The sequence below is a fragment of the Lathyrus oleraceus genome, chromosome 6 (genome assembly GCF_024323335.1).
Source record: "Lathyrus oleraceus cultivar Zhongwan6 chromosome 6, CAAS_Psat_ZW6_1.0, whole genome shotgun sequence".
NCBI lineage: Eukaryota > Viridiplantae > Streptophyta > Magnoliopsida > Fabales > Fabaceae > Lathyrus > Lathyrus oleraceus.
In genome coordinates this window covers 404995311-405015832 of record NC_066584.1, presented here as the reverse complement: position 1 = coordinate 405015832, position 20522 = coordinate 404995311, and positions in this window count along the sequence as shown.

The window sequence follows — 20522 nt, the reverse complement described above, 5'->3', positions numbered from 1 at the left end:
AACTATTGTTGTAGGTAAACTCAATCAAAGGTAAATAACAATCCCAAGCACCTCCTTTTTCCAAAACACAAGCCCTCAAAAGATCCTCTAGTGACTGAATCGTCCTCTCAGTCTGACCATCAGTCTGCGGATGATATGCAGAACTCAATCTCAGCTTAGTTCCCAAAGCCCTCTGCAAACCTTCCCAGAACTTCGATGTAAATCTAGGATCTCTGTCCGAAACAATACTAGACGGAATACCATGCAAACTTACAATCTTCTCAATATACAACTCGGCTAATCTCTCTAACGGATAATCCATTCTGATCGGAATGAAATGAGCCGACTTTGTCAATCTGTCAACAATCACCCAAATAGCTTCACAATTCTTACTTGTCCTCGGTAAACCAGAAACAAAATCCATACTGATACTATCCCACTTCCACTCTGGAATAGCCAACGGTTGCATTAGCCCAGACGGCTTCTGATGCTCAATCTTTGACTTCTGACAAGTCAAACAGGAATAAACAAAACTCGCAATTTCTTTCTTCATTCCCGGCCACCAAAATAACTTTTTCAAATCATGATACATCTTCGTAGCTCCAGGATGAATACTCAGGCCACTACGATGTCCTTCTTCTAGAATACTCTTCTTAAGTTCGGTAACATCCGGAATACACACCCGATTACCAAATTTCAAAATGCCATTCTCATCAACTCTGAATTCACCACCTTGACCTTGATTCACTAGAGTCAACTTATCACCAAAAGCACATCGGATTTCTGACCCTCTCTGATCTCATCCAGAATACCACTCGTTAACTTCAACATTCCCAATTTAACACTATTGTGAGTACTCTCACACACCAAACTCAAGTCTCTAAACTGCTCAATTAAATCCAATTCCTTAACCATTAACATAGACATATGCAATGATTTCCGACTCAATGCATCAGCCACTACGTTTGCTTTACCCGGATGGTAATTCAAACCAAAGTCATAATCCTTCAGAAATTCTAACCATCTCCTCTGTCTCATATTCAGCTCTTTCTGATCAAACAAATACTTTAAACTTTTATGGTCACTGAAAACCTCAAATCTTGACCCATACAAGTAATGCCTCCATAATTTCAGAACAAATACCACAGCTGCCAACTCTAAATCATGTGTCGGATAGTTCCTCTCATGAACCCTCAGTTGTCTCGAAGCATAAGCTATAACCTGCTTATTCTGCATCAACACACCACCCAAACCCAACAATGAAGCATCACAGTAAACCTCAAATGATTCCGACGAACTCGGTAATATCAGAATAGGAGCAGTAGTCAACCTTCTCTTTAACTCTTGGAAACCTTCTTCACATTTTGAGTCCCAAACAAATGCTTGCCCCTTTCTAGTCAACATCGTCAACGGTAACGCCAACTTAGAAAATCCCTCAATGAATTTCCTATAGTAACCAGCCAATCCCAGGAAACTGTGAATCTCAGCAACAGACTTCGGAGCTTCCCACTTAGACACCGCTTCTATCTTAGAAGGATCAACAGCAACACCACCTCTTGAAATCACATGACCAAGAAAACTAACCTCTTCTAACCAAAATTCACACTTTGACAGTTTAGCAAATAACTTCTTTTCTCGTAGAACTCTTAAAACCATTCTCAAATGCTCAGCATGCTCTTCTTCAGATTTCGAATACACCAAAATGTCATCAATAAACACCACAACAAACTTGTCTAGGTACGGATGGAAAATCCTATTCATATACTCCATGAATACTCCAGGCGCATTAGTCACACCAAAAGGCATTACAGAATACTCATAATGTCCATACCTTGTTCTGAAAGCGGTCTTCTGAATATCCTCAGTTTTCACACGTATCTGATGATACCCAGATCTCAAATCTATCTTGCTGAACACACTCGCACCAACCAACTGGTCCATCAGATCATCAATCCTCGGTAAAGGATACCGATTCTTGATCGTCACTTTGTTCAGTTGCCTGTAGTCCACACACAACCTCATAGTACCTTCTTTCTTCTTAACCAATAACACTGGTGCACCCCACGGTGACACACTCGGACGAATAAACTTCTTATCCAACAGATCTTCCAACTGACTCTTCAATTCAGTTAACTCAACAGCAGACATACGGTACGGAGCCATCGATATCGGGCTAGTACCAGGTACCAAATCAATCGAGAACTCAACTTCACGCTCTGGCGGCAATTCATTCACTTCTCCCGGAAACACATCAGGGAAATCACACACCACAGCCAGATCACAAATCACCAGTTTATCTTTAGCCTCCAAAGTCGCTAACAGCATAAACAACTCTGCCCCATCTGCTACTTCCTCATTCACCTGCCTCGCTGATAGAAACAAATCCTTTCCTTCCTCAACCTCAGGAAATATCACAGTCTTATCAAAACAATTGATGGAAACCCGGTTAAACACCAACCAGTTCATACCCAAGATAACGTCAATCTGCACTAGTGGAAGACACACAAGGTCTATCCCAAAATCTCTACCAAAAATACTCAAAGGACAACTCAAGCAAACTGAAGTAGTAGTCATTGAACCCTTTGCAGGAGTATCAATCACCATACTACCATACATCTCAGATATCTCTAACTTAAGTTTCACAGCACAATCCAAAGATATAAAGGAATGAGTAGCACCGGTGTCAATAATAGCTACAAGAGGAAAACCATTTATATAACACGTACCTCTGATCAAGCGATCATCTGCAGAAGTCTCAGAACCCGATAAGGCAAAGACCTTGCCTCCTGACTGATTCTCCTTCTTCGGCTTAGGACACTGTGGACTGATATGACCCACCTCTCCACAGTTGAAACAAGTTACAGTCTTCAACCGGCACTCTGCAGCCAAATGACCACCTTTGCCACACTTGAAACACTTCATCTCAGCACTGGTACACTCATGGACACGATGTCCAACCCGACCACATCTATAACACTTAGCAGGGGCACTAGAGTCTCCCCCACTAGGCCTCTTCATCCCACTCTGTCTCTGAAAACCTTTGCCAGCTGCATACGGTTTTCCACGATCATTCAGATTCTTGCCTTTCCTATCAACCCTTTGCTGATAGCTCTCTGCTCTGGCTTTGGAATCCTGTTCAAAAATCCTGCAACAGTCAACCAAGTCAGAAAACACTCTGATCCGTTGGTATCCAATAGCCTGCTTGATCTCGGGACGTAACCCGTTCTCAAACTTCACACATTTCGAAAATTCTCCAGCAGCCTCATTATAGGGAGTGTAATATTCGACAGCTCTGTGAACTTAGCAGCATACTCCGTAACAGACTTGTTACCCTGCTTCAACTCTAAGAACTCTATCTCTTTCTTTCCTCTGACATCTTCTGGAAAGTACTTCCTCAGGAATCTCTCTCTGAACATAGCCCAAGTGATTTCAGCATTCCCAGCAGTTTCCAACTCAGTGCGGGTAGCAACCCACCAATCATCAGCTTCTTCTGATAGCATATGCGTACCGAACCTGACCTTCTGGTTATCGGCACACTCAGTCACTCGGAAGATCCTCTCGATCTCCTTCAACCACTTCTGAGCACCATCTGGATCATATGCTCCCTTGAACATTGGAGGATTGTTCTTCTGAACTCACTCAGTTGACGAGCAGCTCCCATTCCCACAACATTCGGATTTCCTCCAAGTACTCCAGCTAGCATACCCAGAGCCTCAGCAATCGCAGCATCATCTCTACCTCTTCCAGCCATCTCTATTCTGAGAACCCAACAAGCTAAAACAATAAGTACTGATAGGGTTACACAACACCTATCCCGTACAGGGGAAACAGAATAATTACGACTCGACTCGACCGACTATGCTCTGATACCACTAATGTAACACCCTTCTAAATACCCCAATTATTTAATTAAAATAACAAAGTGTCAATCAGAGTAATATGCAATCAAGGGTGTCACACAGTTACTACACACCATTCACCAATATAACGGTCATGCTCTTTTATTAATTCAAAACATAAGCATTTGCATAAAACGCAGCGGATAGAAATCTCATCAATCATGTAAAACTTTACATGTAAAATGGTTCATAACTAACAATAAAACATTTAAAACAAGTTAAAACATCCCATCCCGATGTTACATCTATCAGAGCACGACCCACTAAGGAGACTACACTAGACTCCAAGCATTAGCTTCTACTCAACTCATTGCTCGTTACCTGAAAAATAGTTGTAAGGGTGAGTTCCTCAATCGATATAATAAGCATTATAAATTATCATGTCATGTTAAGTAAATAACACATTTCATCACCCAAATCAGACTACACATTCAGCAACGGCAATATCAACTCAATCATACTCATACTCAATGTCAACACAACCACACGTATAATATTGGAATACATCCATTCATATTATACGCCATACATACATTATGCAATGAGACCCCACACATGCGGTACCGACTATTCTTGAACATATAGTTCAAGCTCACCGATCAAATCCAGATACGGCTACTAAGCTCACTAGTCCCACTCATTTGAGATCTAGTGACTCACTCACTAATTCCTCACCATGGGAATTAGCTACAGCCCCAAAGGCTATGCTATGCACACTAATCACCTAGCATGCAAACATCAACAACAAATCCACAATAATTCACTCACTAATTCCTCACCATGGGAATTAGCTACAACCCCAAGGGCTATGCTATACATGCTAATCATCTAGCAATGCAACATCAACAACAATTCACAATGGACACATGCTCACACTCTAAGCCATACAACAGCCCATTCACAAATACATGCATAATATATACATTCACAACATTATGCATATCATCATACATCCTCAACACATTTGTCAAAACATCATATCATCTCAAATAATTGAACACAGTATTAGCACACTCTACAAATACCTATACTGCTCAAAATAGCGGGAATTAATCCCTATTACATCATACGCCACTATAGGCCAAACATCGATTATGTACACAACATTTAAATTAACAATTTTTCCATACTGCAACAGTGTTAACCGGTTAACGCCCTGGGTTAACCGGTTAACGCAGGCAAAACACGCTTACTGCCCAAAACTTATCAGTGTTAACCGGTTAACGCCCTGGGTTAACCGGTTAACGCAGGCAAAACAGCACTAATTCTCAATTCGTAACAGTGTTAACCGGTTAACACCCTGGGTTAACCGGTTAACGCAGACAAAACAGCAGTTCCTGCGCTAACACAAAGCAGAATGCAGAATTCTCCGCATTTTCCGCCGTTAGAGGACTTCCGGACCTCCGATTCCAATTCCGTAGAAAACTATACGTTCGGGAAAACACGACTCACACAATTACGGATTCAATTTCGGATTCAACACAACATATCCATCACAATTTTCAGCATTCAACAATCCCAATTAGGGTCAATTCAACGGTTTATCACTACCCATTACATGCTAACCCATAATACCCATTAAACGACGATAAACCCCCCTTACCTGAGTTAATCCGGCAACTTTGAGCTTTCAAGCTTTTCCGTTCTCCAACCCTTGCTCTCTAGCTCTTCCTCTTTGCCCTTTCTCCACTTTCTCAATCGCTTCTCTGTTTCACGTGAAAACCTTTTCTTTACCAAATGGGCTCTTTTTCCTTAATTCACACTTATATATTTTCCACTTTATTTTATTATCCCATAATAATAATTCAATAATTCCAAAAATAATAATAATAATAACCCAATTATCTAATTAAATTAATAAATATATTATTAACTTAATTTAAATAATTATCATATTATTATCGGGGTGTTACAGCAGCTGTGTGCCATGGGCAGTTATATCAGAGAAGGATGAAGAGAGCCTTTGATCAGAAAGTGCATCCTCGGAGCTATCAGATCGGTGATCTAGTTTTGAAGAGGATCCTTCCTCCCGGTACAGATAACAGGGGCAAGTGGACTCCTAATTATGAAGGTCCATATGTTGTGAAGAAGGCCTTCTCTGGTGGAGCCTTGATGCTTACAACTATGGATGGTGAAGATTTTCCGTCCCCTGTTAACTCAGATGTAGTCAAAAAATACTTCGCATAAATTGACCCGCTGGACAAAAAGAATAAAAGAGTCCAGGCAAAAAGGGGCATCCCGGCGAACCAAAAAACAGAAGGAAAAGGTTCGGGCAAAAATTAGGGATAAAAATGAAAAGAATTTGTACACCCGGTAAGTTGAAAACCCGCAAGGGCGGCTTAGGCAAAAATGGGTATCCCGGTGGATTGAAAACCCGAAAGAGCGATCCAGCAAAAAGAGGGATTAGAGCGAAGACTACAGTCTGAGTTATCTGTACTTTATCGTGCTTTGTCGTCTGCCATCTCGAAAGATGTGATCGGTCCAGTCGTTCTTCTCAGAAAGCAAGGAAGTGGGAGAAAACTGATGATCTGTGAGTTATAACAGAATTGGGAAATAGTGGATGCCGTGTTCACATTGCCATTAGGATAGTTTTTTCATTTTGTGCGTAATTACCTCTTTCTAGGAATTTCTTCCTAATGTATTCGCCTTTTCAGGCACATTTTTCAATCAATAAAAGTCGTTATTCAGATAAATAGCTCTTGTTTTTATTTTACTGTTTTGTTTGCAAAAACGTCTGAATTTTTGATAAACATTGCATAAAAACATGAAGGCTAAACAATAACTTGTAGAAGGATAGAACATTTGAAAATCATTTTGAATGTTGAGGACACTTGAGCGTATCTTGTCCATGTATCCCCTGGGGCATTTTGTTATGTTGTTTTACAGATTGTCATCTGCCAAGATGTTTCCCAGCAGATGTTTCTAGGCAAGTATGAGAGCTATCAGAGCTGTGTTCCCCTGCAGAGCTGTTTGTGGATAGTGCCTTCTACTTCTCAGCAGATCTAAGGATTGCCTATCCCCAGCAGGTTGGGAAGTGGGTTTATTCCCTAGCGAATATTTCCCCAGTTAAGATCCCCCGTTGAGTGCCTGGCAGGTGTCTTCCCCAGGAGAGTTCCCCACTGAGTTGGAAGTACCGTTGTCCCCAGCGTGGTCGTAAGCGCTCATCCCCAGCAGGGTTATGGATGTTTCTCCCCAGCACAGAGTCTGGTATATCTGCTTTCTCCACCAGAGTTTTGTTCCTCCTCAGCAGAGAGGTGTGTTATCCCCAACAGAGTGGATTTCCCTAGCAGATCTCCCGAGCAAAGGTTGGTGTTGAGAATTTTTCCTCAGCAAGTCCCCGAGTGGAGCGGGTTCAAAGAAATTTATCTCCAGCAGTTATCCTACCTGTGGATTGGATGAGTTTTCCGTAGCGAAGTGATGTCTGCATCCCCAGCTGAGTTTATCCTACCTGTGGATTGCGTGGGTCGTCCCCAGCGGAGTAGGGTTTATTCCTCAAAGCAGAGTTTATCACTTGTGGATTGGTTGGCTCTCCCCAGTGAAGTCGCCTGGTTATCCCTAGCAAAGTCGCTTTGTTTCTCCCCAGAGAGGTGCTTTGTTTGATTTCCCCAGTGGAGTTGTATTGCTGGTTCCTCAGCGCAATCGCTCTGGTTAATCTTCAGCATAGTCTCCGTTGGGTAATCCTCAACAAGGTTGTATTGATTGCTTCCCCGAGTGGAGTCCCCTAGTGGATTGGGTCCTGTGAAGGATGTCCCCAGTGGAGTCTATTCTTTCCCCGACAGCAGTATTGTTTCTCCAGCATGAGTGAGAAGTCGGTGATCTCCCCGCAGAGTATTCCTCAAACAGAGTCTCCCCACAGAGTTGGAGTATCTGATTGTTTGGCTTCCTAACCAGTTTGGCATTTGGCATATAGTGATCATTGCATCCTCAAAATGCGTAGCATTTCCATTCGATATGGAGCATTACGCTATATAAAAAAAAAAATTTCAAACATATGCATTCATGTGTTCTAAACCAATCAGACCATATCCCCGGCAGAGGCGGATCATTTGTTCAAAATCTGTACAGCACGTTTGCTACAGTTGCTCCTGACAGCATTTAGGATATTCTTCCCCCAGAGAGGTTTATTTCCTCATCCGTTGGTGACAGGAAAGTTTGTTTCTCCCCAGTGAGACCCCAGCAAGTGTTTAGCCCTGCCTTGACATGTGTAGATGTCATCTTGTGATACAGGTCGGTGTCACGTCAGCACCCGCGTGTGTTCTTTCTTTGGTGTCAGTCAACACCATCTTTCGGTGTACACATCGAGTATGTCCCAGTCATTCGTTAATGTCTGGTTTTCTTTGGTGTCCGTAAACATCATCTTTCGATGTTCGTAACGTCGTTCTCCTTCCCCAGAAGAGTCCTCCTCTCCGTTGGTGTCGATAAACGTCGAGTTTTTCCCAATCGTCCATTGACGTTTGGTTGAGTCTTGTTCTCTCTCCCCAGAAGAGTCCTCCTCTCCGTTGGTGTCGATAAACGTTGAGTTTTTCCTGGTCGTCCGTTGACGGTTGGTCGTATTCCTTTCACCTCAGATTTACCTCTCCGTTGGTGTCGATAAACGTTGAGTTTTTCCTATGCGTCCGATGACGTATAGTTGCTTATTCCCCACAGATCATTAGTTAATGGTTGTTGATTCCCCCCAGAGTTACCTCTCCGTTGGTTTCGATAAACGTCGAGTTTTTCCCGATCGTCTGTTGACGGTTGTTGGTGATATATTTCCCCATGCAGAGTTACCTCTCCGTTGGTCTCGGTAAACGTTGAGTTTTTCTCATTCGTCCGTTGACGTCTGATTGTGTGTCCTATTCCCCAGTCATTCGTTAATGTCTGGTAGCTTCCCAGCCAGAATCCCCAGTAGAGTCGTCGGTGGACGTCCTATTCAGTTTCCGGTTGTTATCCCCTTCCCCAGAAGGGTTCACCTCTCCGTTGGTGTCGATAAACGTCGAGTTTTTCCTAGTTATCCGTTGATGTCTAGTTGTATCCTCCCCACAGGTCATCCGTTGATGTCTGTTTACCTCTCCGTTGGTTTCGATAAACGTTGAGTTTTTCCCAATCGTCCGTTGACGTTTGGTTGTGATTAGCTTTTTCCCCAGTAATTCTCCTTCTCCGTTGGTGTCGATAAACGTTGAGTGTTCTCCTTCTCCATTGGTGTCGATAAACGTCGAGCTTCTCCCGTTCGTCCATTGACGTCTGGTCGAGTGTTCTCCTTCTCCGTTGGTGTCGATAAACGTCGAGCTTCTCCCGTTCGTCCGTTGACGTCTGGTTGAGTGTTCTCCTTCTCCGTTGGTGTCGATAAACGTCGAGCTTCTCCCATTCGTCCGTTGACGTCTGGTCGAGTCTTCTCCTTCTCCGTTGGTGTCGATAAACGTCGAGCTTCTCTCGTTCATCCGTTGACGTCTGGTCGAGTCTTCCCAGTTCATCCGTCGTCCGTTGATGTCTGGTCACCTCTCCGTTGGTCTTGATAAACGTCGAGTTTTTCCTGGTCGTCCCCAGTAGAGTTACCTCTCCGTTGGTTTCGGTAAACGTCGAGTTTTTCCTAGTCGTCCGTTGACGCCTAGTTGTGATTTCTGTTCCCATTCATCGTCTTGAGATGTCTGGAGGTGGTTGTACCCTTGAGAGAAAAACCAGAAAAATCAAAATCCCCAGTAATAAATATCAGATCCCAGTGGACGTTTCCGTTGGTGGATCCCCTCATTGTGCAAATTTCTACGGTTCTTTGGTATTCAATCCCTGTTTACCCTGAAAGTCTGATAGCCATTGCTCTCATCCGTTCGGGTTCCCAGTTGATTGAATAGGGGCAGCTGTAGCACCTCAAATTTGCACCTCCCATTTTGTACATTCATTTCATTTTAGGTCATTAACATTACATAGTCCACTGCATAGCATTGCATTGTCCTTTGCCCAAGTGCAAGTCATCAATCAAGAATGGTCAGGAGATCCAGTTAAGCAAGCAAGCAAGTGCATATCCTATTGAGGCAAGGCCCTAGGGTTGATTCAACAAGTTCATATGACCTAGGTATCATTTTGGAGTGATTTGGCCAAGGATTGGATGATCAAAGCTCAACAGTCAAGCTGAATTTCATCTGTAACCCTAGAAAGTCAACTGTGGTCAACTGTGCCTGAATTCATGGATTTGAAGGTGGGAGATGGTTTGAGAGGCTTCATTCATGTCCATACAAGTCTCATTTGACATGTCAAAGATCAACAGTGAAGAATTTGAGGTCAGAGGAAAAGTTTCCAAAAATAGTAAGTGACCTGTAATTTCAAAATGCCAAAAATGGAAAGGTCTTCCCCTCAAATTTACATCATCATACAAGCTTCAAATGGAATTTTGTCCAAAATGAAAGTTGAAGATCTTGCTCTCACCTTTCCAAAAAGTCCAAGAACATCCATTTCTCATGTGTGGTTGGCAAGTTATGATCAAATAATTGTCAAGGAATTTTGAACTTCAAAGTGGGATAACTTTCACACCATTTGGCCAAATTGAGTGGGGTTTTTGCTACAATCTCCATTTGACATGCTCTATCCAAAACATTCATCACATTTCATCAAAAGTCATCACATAAAAATGGCATTTTCAAGGTGAATTGAATTTGAAAAAGGGAGGGAAAAAAGTCCATTTCAAAACTATGCATTTGCCACACTTCTCACCACTTGAATTTGATCTAAAACCACATTTGGAGTGTGTTTAGTAAGAAATTCCTGCACTGTAGCAGCTCATTCCACACATGAAGGTTATTTTGGCCAATTGCACATAAACACTCATTTCACTAATTCACTCACTTTTGGCTAATTGAGATTAAGGAAATGATTAACCCATGGTATATAAGGCTAATGCTAACTGAATTTGGGATTAACATTCATTCAAACCAGATCTAGATCCAAAAATTGCAAATTCTCTCAAACTTTTTCTCTCATTTTTCTGCAAATTCTCCAAGAACATTGCATTGATTCTTCATTGGTTCATCATCTACAATCATCACTGAGCTGGATTGAAGCAAGAGAACAAGGATTTCAAGCTGATTCTTGGACTGTTGAGCATAGCATCTCCTATGGCAGTCGAAGATTCCATCGAATTCAAGCATTGTTGAGCATCAAATCATCATTCATTCATTCATTGGAGAGTTGTGTAGCATCTGTTTTTGCTTATCCAAGCTTGAAAGCCACGAATTCAACTCTGTCATCACTTGAAGGTTAGAAATCGATTCTAATAATTCTTGTAATTAGGATGTGCTTTCTATAGATCTTGCCATGCTGAATGTACTGCGCTTTGAATCGTTGATTTTCATTGAGAATTGAATGAGTTCTTGTGATTTTAAGTTTGATAACCAAAACTTCTTTTGATCGATCCAAGCATGTTAGTTAGAATTAGGTTTAATGGATTTTGGATTGTTAATGTGCATGATGAGACGGATCGAATGGTATATCGTTTGTTGATTTCTGTGGAAAAAGTTCATGATGATGATGAACACGATGAATGCGTGTAGAACCCTAAAAAATCTGTTTCCAGCACGCGTTAGATCTGCCAGGCCATATATTTGCATGTAATTTGTGTTTGTGAGCCATGAAACCAATGAGAGCGCGCCACGCACTTAAGTGAAACGCGGCGTTTCACTTAAGTGGCTCCAGATTTGAAAACACACAAGGTTCGATCCTTGCCGCCAGCAGTCTCATATTTTGGCATTTGCAATTTTCTCACACATGCTTCCATGTTTCATATGCCTTCATTTATCTTTTTTTATTTTTTCTTCTCAATAGAAAAATCATAAGTCATTCAATATTTGTCCAATTAATATGAGATTTTTTCCATGATGATCCTTGCCATGTCTACTATTTTATGATGATTTTTGCAAAAATTGTGCACGTGTGGATTTCTGTTTTGGCTAGGGTTTGCTCATACATGTGGTTACTTACACCTTGCTTGCTATTTTGATCATGAAATGATGATGCTTAATCCAAAATTCTTGAAATTTTATATGTGTAAACTAGACACCTTGAGGAGCATTTTGGTATAGAGTTTGTGATTTTTGCATCTCTGGTTTGTGAGATATGACCTGATCATTGGAGGTGTGACAATTTGTGTCACACCATTTCTTGCTTGACTTCTTGATTTTATTTGCCATGCCATATGAACTTGAAATGATCTGAACTTTTGCATGTTGATACTCCTGGATGTTAAGTTTGTTCCTGAATTTTTGTGGATTTGTTGAGTACATTTCCAATTTGTTTGAGAATTTCCTTTCTGTTTGACCAATGGTGGACTTTTTGTGAGTCATGATTTCATATGATTTGTGAAATTCTTGTTGTTTATTGGATGGACTTGAAATTTGGCATGTGTATTATAGACATATTGAAGTGTGTCATGGCTTTGATTTGGTTCATTTATCTTATGCCAATTCTGTTTTGTGCTTGCTTGAAGTTGATGCATGTTTTGGTGCCTTGTATGAGCTTGTTTCAGTATGCTTTGACTTGATGATTTTAATTGACTTGCTTCCCTTGGTCAAAATGACTTGAAATTTGGTGTGTAGGTCATGTTATGAATTCTGTTTGACCATGAATTTTTTGGGGATTTATTGAAATGTTTGTGAGTTGGTTTGAATTGAATCTTTCTGTTTGGTTCTATGAGCTTTGAATATGCATGCCTTGCCTTCTATGCTTGATGAAATGATCTTGGTTGATGATATGAATGTGAGACCACTTGGATTTGTTTCTTATTTGATTGATCTTGATTTTTGATAAGTTTCAAGTTCTGTTGTGAATTATTTCTCTCATTTTGACCCTAGGCCTTGTCCTAGAGGTTGGCTTCTCACATTTGAGCTATGTTTCAGGTCCAAGAGCACAATTGCTTATACTTGATGATGTGCACTCAATTGGAGTTGGTTTATTGCTTGTTTATGACTAATCTTGAGTTTATTTTGTAGGATTTGAGACATGAGCTTAGGCCTTGTGGCTTGCACCTTTATGCATTGATGCTTGTTTGTCTGTTTATGTACAATTGTCGGTTGACTGTAACTGTCTGTTTGACTTTTGTTTGAGTTGAGTACTGATTATGTTGGATTCTTTTCAGGTACCTTAGTTGCTATAGTTCATTTGTGAACTTGATTTTGCTTTGCTTACTAGCTTGAGCACTGAGGTATAACCTTCTAACTGCATGTAGTCTGGAAGACCTGGCCTGTTACTTGGCCAGGCACCTGTCTGAAGTCCTCCTTAAGAGGCAATGCTTGTGCTTGTTTAATTTTGTCCCCTGTACATATCAAAGACCTCCTAAGTGAAGAGGCATTGGCAGACACAAGAGATGTGTAGTCCATCTCCTGCTATTCTGTTGAGTCGTCCCTTTGCTCACACAACTGGTGTTGATGCATTGTGGACATTAACCCAAGATCCTTGTACAGTTGTACAGTTGAGTCAGTGTCATAAGTGTAGAAGGGTTCCTACTTTCTGGACCCACACTTCATCTGTCATGAAGCTCTCCCTGGCCAGGGATAAGAGCTGTGAGGCACACCCCTCACTTCCTATTCATCTGCTTCACCCTAACTCTCAATGTTAGGGTTAAGAGCTAACATCACCCTGATACAGTGGCTTGTTTGTCGAGGTTGACATGACCCCTTGACTAAAGCCTAACCCCTGTGTGAGCCCACTCTGTGTGTATATAGTGTGTGCTATTTGTGATTGTTTGCTTTGATTGTTTGTGCTGCTTAGGTTTAGCTTGCTCCCTGTGCAAGTTAGATAGCAACCTTAACTTAGGGATGATATGCATGATAACATCTAGGCTTGAGTCGTAGTCTCCCTAGTTGTGTCTCCCTTTGTTATCTGGTTAGGCTAGTCCTTTGTCCCTGCGTAGGGGAACTACGTCGCCCTGATCCTCATACCAGATGAGGTACGTAGGCAGGAGATGAGCTGATCTCTCCGGGCGCCCTTTTGTTTTGTTTGTGTGAGTCGTTTCTCCCTTTCTGGTTGGAGTCCGATGTAAGTCCAGCGATTGACATTCAGTTTCCAGTTTCTTTGTTGGAGTCTGACGTAAGCCCAGCGATTGGCAGTCGGTTTCCTGTGTGCGTGTGTTTGTGTGGAGTTTGATGTAAGTCCAGCGATTGGCAGTCGATTTCCCGTGTTTGTTTGTCTTGCGTGCGTTAGCTGAGCTACGAGTGCTCTGATTCTTCTTAGTCCGAGAAGATACGTATGCATAGGATGCGACATCCTAGCGAGCACGTTTCCCCTAGTCCGAACTACGTCGACTCTGATGTCTGTGCCTGACAGACTACGTAGGCCCAGGATGCAATATCCTGCCGAGTCAGTTTCTCTCGTTTTCCTGTGTCTCTTTCAGCCAGTGTGTGTTTATTTGAGCAGCGTTTAGCAACCATTTTTCCTTCCTTTTGTGCGTGGATCCCGTCGAGTACGACGGATGCGTAGGGGTGCTAATACCTTCCCTTCGCATAACCGACTCCCGATCCCATTCTCTTTGGTCGCGAGACCATGTTCTTTCCAGGTTTACTTCGAGCGTTTCCTTTCCCTCTTTTGGGATAAATAACGCACGGTGGCGGCTCTGTTGTTTTCGTTTCCCGCCGGTTTTTCGCGTAATGCGACAATAGTGTTCCAAGACAAAGTGATAAACACACATAAAGAGTGCAACACTTGTGAATGTTTTAAATATTTTTTTGACTTTTTCAGTGGTAACCAGTTACTGCCCCGCAGGTAACCGGTTACGCAAGCAAAATTACGAAAAAATAAAATAAAATAAAAACACGAACAGCGGTAACCGGTTACTACCCTGCAGGTAACCGGTTACTCAAGCCAAATATGCAAAAACAGTAACTTGATACAGCAAGTATGGTAAGGAATTTTCATAAATTATCACTTAGACATGTTTAAGCACATATTAAGGCAACTTTTAGTCAAAAACACATATCATGAAAAATAATATACATTGTAGAGAAATCGAAAAACGTCATACTTTCGACATAGAATGCATAAACATTACCTCCGAAGCTTTTTGTTCTCGATGGACCAAAGAGATCCATGTGCAACAGTTGTAGTGGCCTAGTTGTGGACACCACATTCTTGGAAATGAAAGTTGACTTAGTTTTCTTTTCTTTTTGACAAGCACCACACAACCCATCTTTGATGAATTTGATCTTCGGCAATCCAATGACTAAGTCATGCTTGATCAATTTATTCAAGTGCTCCATATGAATATGAGCAAACATCTTGTGCCATAACCATGATTCATTGTTGTTTGCCAAGAGACACCTAACATTCAAAGACAAGTTATCTAAAGAGATTTGAAATATATTATTAACTCTTTTACCTTTTAGCATAACTTCATGAGTAACTTCATTTTCAATCAAACATTCATCTTTAGTGAAGTTGACTTTGAAACCTCGGTCACACAATTGGCTAATGCTAAGGAGACGATGCTTTAGACCTTCTACAAATAGGACATCTTCTATAGTTGTTGAAGGCGGTGAACCAATGATGCCTACGCCAAGGATTCTTCCTTTGTTGTTGTCACCATAAGTAACATATCCTTCGGCCTTAAGCGTTAGATGTGAAAATTTGTTTAAATCACCCGTCATGTGCCTTGAACACCCACTATCAAGATACCATTGATTTGAGGAGGTCTTCAAGCATACCTACAAAAAAAAGTTAAGTTTTATTAGGTACCCAAATTGCTTTGGGTCCTTCAAAGTTAGTTCCTTTCTTAACCCATACATAATGGCCTTGAGCAACACTAAAGTTTCTAACATAACATGCATTAGGAGTATGACCTTTAATACCACAATAGAAACATGTAGGCTCAAAGTTGCTTTTATATCTAGGGGGATAAGATTTCTTTTTATAATAAGATTTGTTCCTTTTCCTATTATTATATTGATGAACCACTTTAGTCTTGTTACTTTTATCTAAAGGAATTTGTTCTTTAGCTTTTACAAAAATGGTCTTGTTAGAAGTCTGTTTAGCAAAATTTGAATAACCTAAACCACTTTTATCATTTGAGTATCTTTGACTACTAAGAACATGTTCCAATCCGATTTGACCTTTTTCATATCTTTCAATAACTCTCTTCAATTGAACTATTTGAAAAGCAAGTGACTCACATTTAGTGCATGCAAAATTCTTGATTAATTCTTCCTTTTCATCTTTGAGATTATTTTTCATTTTCTCAATATTTTCTTCCAAAGTTGATATTTGACTCTTTTGAGATGAAATGGTTTTGTATAGAATTTTGCATTCACTTAAAAGTTCATCAATTGCTCCTTGAGCATCATTATAAAAAATTGAAAAGTTACTACTAACCTCATTGCCTTCATCGTCGGAATGATGTGATGCCATCAATGCTAGATTTACGCTTTGATCACTATCGGAATCCGATGAAGAACTTATTTCATTGTCATCCCAAGCAATTTAGGCCTTCTTACTGTAATCCCTCTTTCCTTTGTTGTCACGATTCTTTGCGAGTTTGGGACATTCCGGTTTGATGTGGCCTTGTTTTCCACATTTATAGCATGTAATGTCTTCATTGGATGTTGATGCTTCTCTTTCTTTGTTCTTTGAGAACTTCTTTCTTCTTGTGTAACTAGAGTTTCCAATATTATTTTCTGCACCAAAATATTTTCCTAGTCTTTTTACAAGAAGCATAAAGTTTTCGTCCTCTTCGGGATTGTCTTCTTTCTTCACAACTTTGGAATCAACTTTTAAGGAAATGCTCTTGGATTTCTTCTCTTGGACCTCATGTTTCTCCAATAGTCCAAGTTCCGTCTCATATTCTTGAAGCTTTCCGAATAAAGTAGCAGATGTCATTGTTGATAAACTTTTCTTTTCGGAAATCGCCGTCACTTTGGGTTGCCATTCTCTTGTTAAAGACCTTAGCACTTTAAGATTAAGTTCATCATTAGTTAGTGTCTTACCAAGTGCTTTCAAGTGATTTGTCAAATGCACGAATCTTTTTTGCAAGTCGAGGATTGATTCTCCCGGTTGCATTCGGAATAACTCGTACTCTTGACTTAACGTGTTCAATCTAGATCTCTTGACTTCGGCCGTTCCTTCGTGAGTTTCTACAAGAGTATCCCATATTTCCTTTGTCGTTGTACATGTTTGAGACGCGGAAGAATTCATCCATTCCAAGTGCACTTTGTAAAATATTAATCGCCTTTTTATCATAGAGAACCTTTTTCTTATCATCATCATCACATGATCCTTATGGCTTTGTTGAACTAGCACCGTTGACAACCGTTGTAGGAATAAAAGGACCATTTTGAACCGCCTCCCATATGTCACTTCCTTTTGCTTCTAAATGTGCCTTCATACGGATTTTCCAAAAGTAAAAATATTGACCGGAAAACAAAGGAGGCTTGTTACTACTACCACCATCTTTAAATACACGATCATTGTTTGCGGAAGCCATCTAAATCTTTAGGAACAAGTTACCTATAACTTGCTCTGATGCCAAATGTAAGTTGTAAATGCGCCTAAGAGGGGGGGTGAATTAGGTGGTAAAAATTTCTTCGATCTTGTTTCCGGTTCTTGGTTATTTTTCGTTTAAGTGCTGAAAAATAAATTGCGGAAAGTAAAAGGACACCGGAAATTATAGTGGTTCCCTTCACACTCTGAAGGTACTCCACTCCCCTTTCGACTCGAAAGAGATTTCACTATAGTTAGAATTATTGTACAGCCTACTCACACCAATGGCGATGCTTACTATCTAACCTATAGGTAATCAAGTGTATGAAGAACAATCCTCTTCAACACTTCACTTGTTTCCAACAATCCTGGATAACAAGGTATGATACAAAAATTTGAACTTAATTAAAAAGTTGATGATGAATCTTGAATATATTAATCACTTGGATTAATATTCCCCTTTGGATATCAATCACTCAATGTAGTATACAAGTGTTCAAACCAAATGATATGTATTCTTATCAAGGTATATGAAGGTTTAATGCAAAGAATACTTTTTAAGAAAGTTTTTGGACACTTGATAAAAATCTGAGTTTTTATAAGAATGATTAATTGAAAGTGTTTTCAAGAAAGGAGGTGTTCATAAAAAAAATGAGTAATGATGTTTATATATTGCTACAAACACCTTTTTAAAAGAGTATGATGAATGAAAGGATGCCATGATTCAAAGGAATGCAAAGAAAACATTTGAATGAAGAAATGCACCAATCTGCCAAAATTCGTCAGTGGTAACCGGTTACTGCTCGGTGGGTAACCGGTTACTTGCTTCCAACGTCCAAAAAATATTTGAAAAACAACAGTGGTAACCGGTTACTGCTCGGTGGGTAACCGGTTACTGAAGCCCAGTTTTGAAAAATAGAATTTGGCAGAATGTGAAAAATGAAATGCAATACATCCTAATTTTCTATATGAACCAAGATATCATGGAATAAATATTTGAACACTTGTATATCATATTAGTGAAAGTTTTAGATATACCAATGATGATACTTGATCCTTTGAAATGATATACTTCACTTGAATCTTTACTCCACTTCAATTCACTTCAAGTCTTTGACAGCTTTTTGATCTTTTCACATGAGAATTGTTGAGAGATGTTGTAATCATCAAAATCATCAAGGAGCCATGACCTCACAGATTACTCCCTTCATCTTCTCCCCATTTCTTTAATTTCAAAATCTCTCCCTCCTTTTTCAAAACCTTCTTTGATTGAACTTATTTTGTTCCAAACTTTGACCACTTTGTAAAAAGATAGAAACTTTGGCCTTATGACATTGCATTTTCAAACTCCTTTTCTTAAATCAAACTTGTAAATAAACTTAACTATAATTGACTTAAACTTTCAAAAAAGCCAAAAAGAACCAACTCATCCAAACCATTATTAGGCCTTTGTGCCTTTCAAACTTAATTTTTGTTAAAAGCAATGCATCCAGTTTGAAATTTGTATCACGAACTACGAGGTTTTGATCCCTCATTTTTATGTTGGTACGTAGGCACAAGTCCGAAGGTCTTGTCAAACACAAAATTATAATTAATGAATTCTTTTCTCATCCCCCCATTCTATTTGTTTGTAAACATCACTTTGTACCAAATACATATCACACAAAAAGGGTTCCCTAGGAGTACGTAGGACACTTTGGGTGCTAACACCTTTCCTCTGTGTAACCAACCCCCTTACCTGTAATCTTTGACATTTTATTAGTTTTGATTTGAAAACTTCTTACTTTTGGGTTTTGTTTGTACTCTTTCCCTTTTCCCTCGGAAACAATAAAAGCGCGGTGGCGACTCTTGTTATTTGATCTCCAGCTTATCCATAGCTTGATGATCATGAATTTACCGCTACAGAAATTAAGTGGTGACTCTGCTAGGGAGTAGTCTCTAGTGGGTTTAGCCTACTTTTTGTGTATATATATTTGTATATATGTGATATTGTATATATGTATGTGTGATATAATTTGCTTGTTGTGCTTGGTGATCTCTACTTGGTGAGATAAGTTATCACCAGAACTTAAGTGCAATTAAGATAGGAGGATGGTATAGTCATGTTCGACTTGTGTGGAGTAGTCCTTAACAAGTTGGCTTGAGATCCATCTGCTCAGTGGAGACTCTTTTGGATTTAGAAATGTCACACAAGTATTTGTGGTTAGGCATTACTATCTCTAATTTGGGTCTGAGAAGCTGAGGACCGTAGAACATTTACCCCCTCTTGGCCTATTTAGGACGTAGTGTAGTAATTGTTCAAGTGTAGACTTGATAACAGTTGTTACGCGATGCTACACTCAGACGAGTTTCTCTTGAGAATATTATGGGTCGATGAGTCAGTCATCTTAACCTGTAATATCCGATAGATGGAATTAAGACTCTAAGAACTTTTTAGAACATGATCTACAGGTTTTTATCCTTAGTTCACTCCTTTGGGATGATTCTTACCCAGACTCCATGCTCGTGACTTGCAACAAACCCTTGATTCTTGGTTGATCCAATCAAGTCTTGTCAATATCAATGGAACTTGGGTATTGATAAGGTGTAAACCATAATCCACCAAAATGGATGATTGATATTGACAATGATTTGATTCATCCCTTGACCTTTGTTTGCCTTGTGTGTGATCCTTTATCTGTGATTGTTGCATTCATGCATTCATGCGCATCATAACATTCATCACACGAAAATTTCAAGGAACTGAGGTATCATTTGCAAATATTTTCAGACCATGGATTGTGGACGAAGGAACACTAAGAAGTACAATTTCAGACGTCCTGACTAGAAAGAGTTAAGGAAGCTAGCATCTTTTGTATTAGATCCCTTGGACTTCAAACAACACCATGGGAAGATCCTGTCTATCTTGTCTCCTGATGTGGTTGAAGGACTCTTGAGTGTGCTAGTGCAGTTCTATGATCGTCTCTACCGTTGTTTCACTTTCCCAGATTTTCAGCTTATGCCTACATTGAAGGAGTATTCTCATCTATTGGGGATACCTATTTCTAGTAGAGTGTCATTTAGTGGATTGGAAGAGGTTCCCAGATCTCAACTTATTGCTGAAGCTCTTCACTTGAAGAAGTCTGAGATAGAGGCTCATTGGATGAAGAAAGGAGGATTGTTTGGGTTGCCATCTGATTTCCTCATCAAGGAAGATACTGCTTTTGCTCAAGCCGG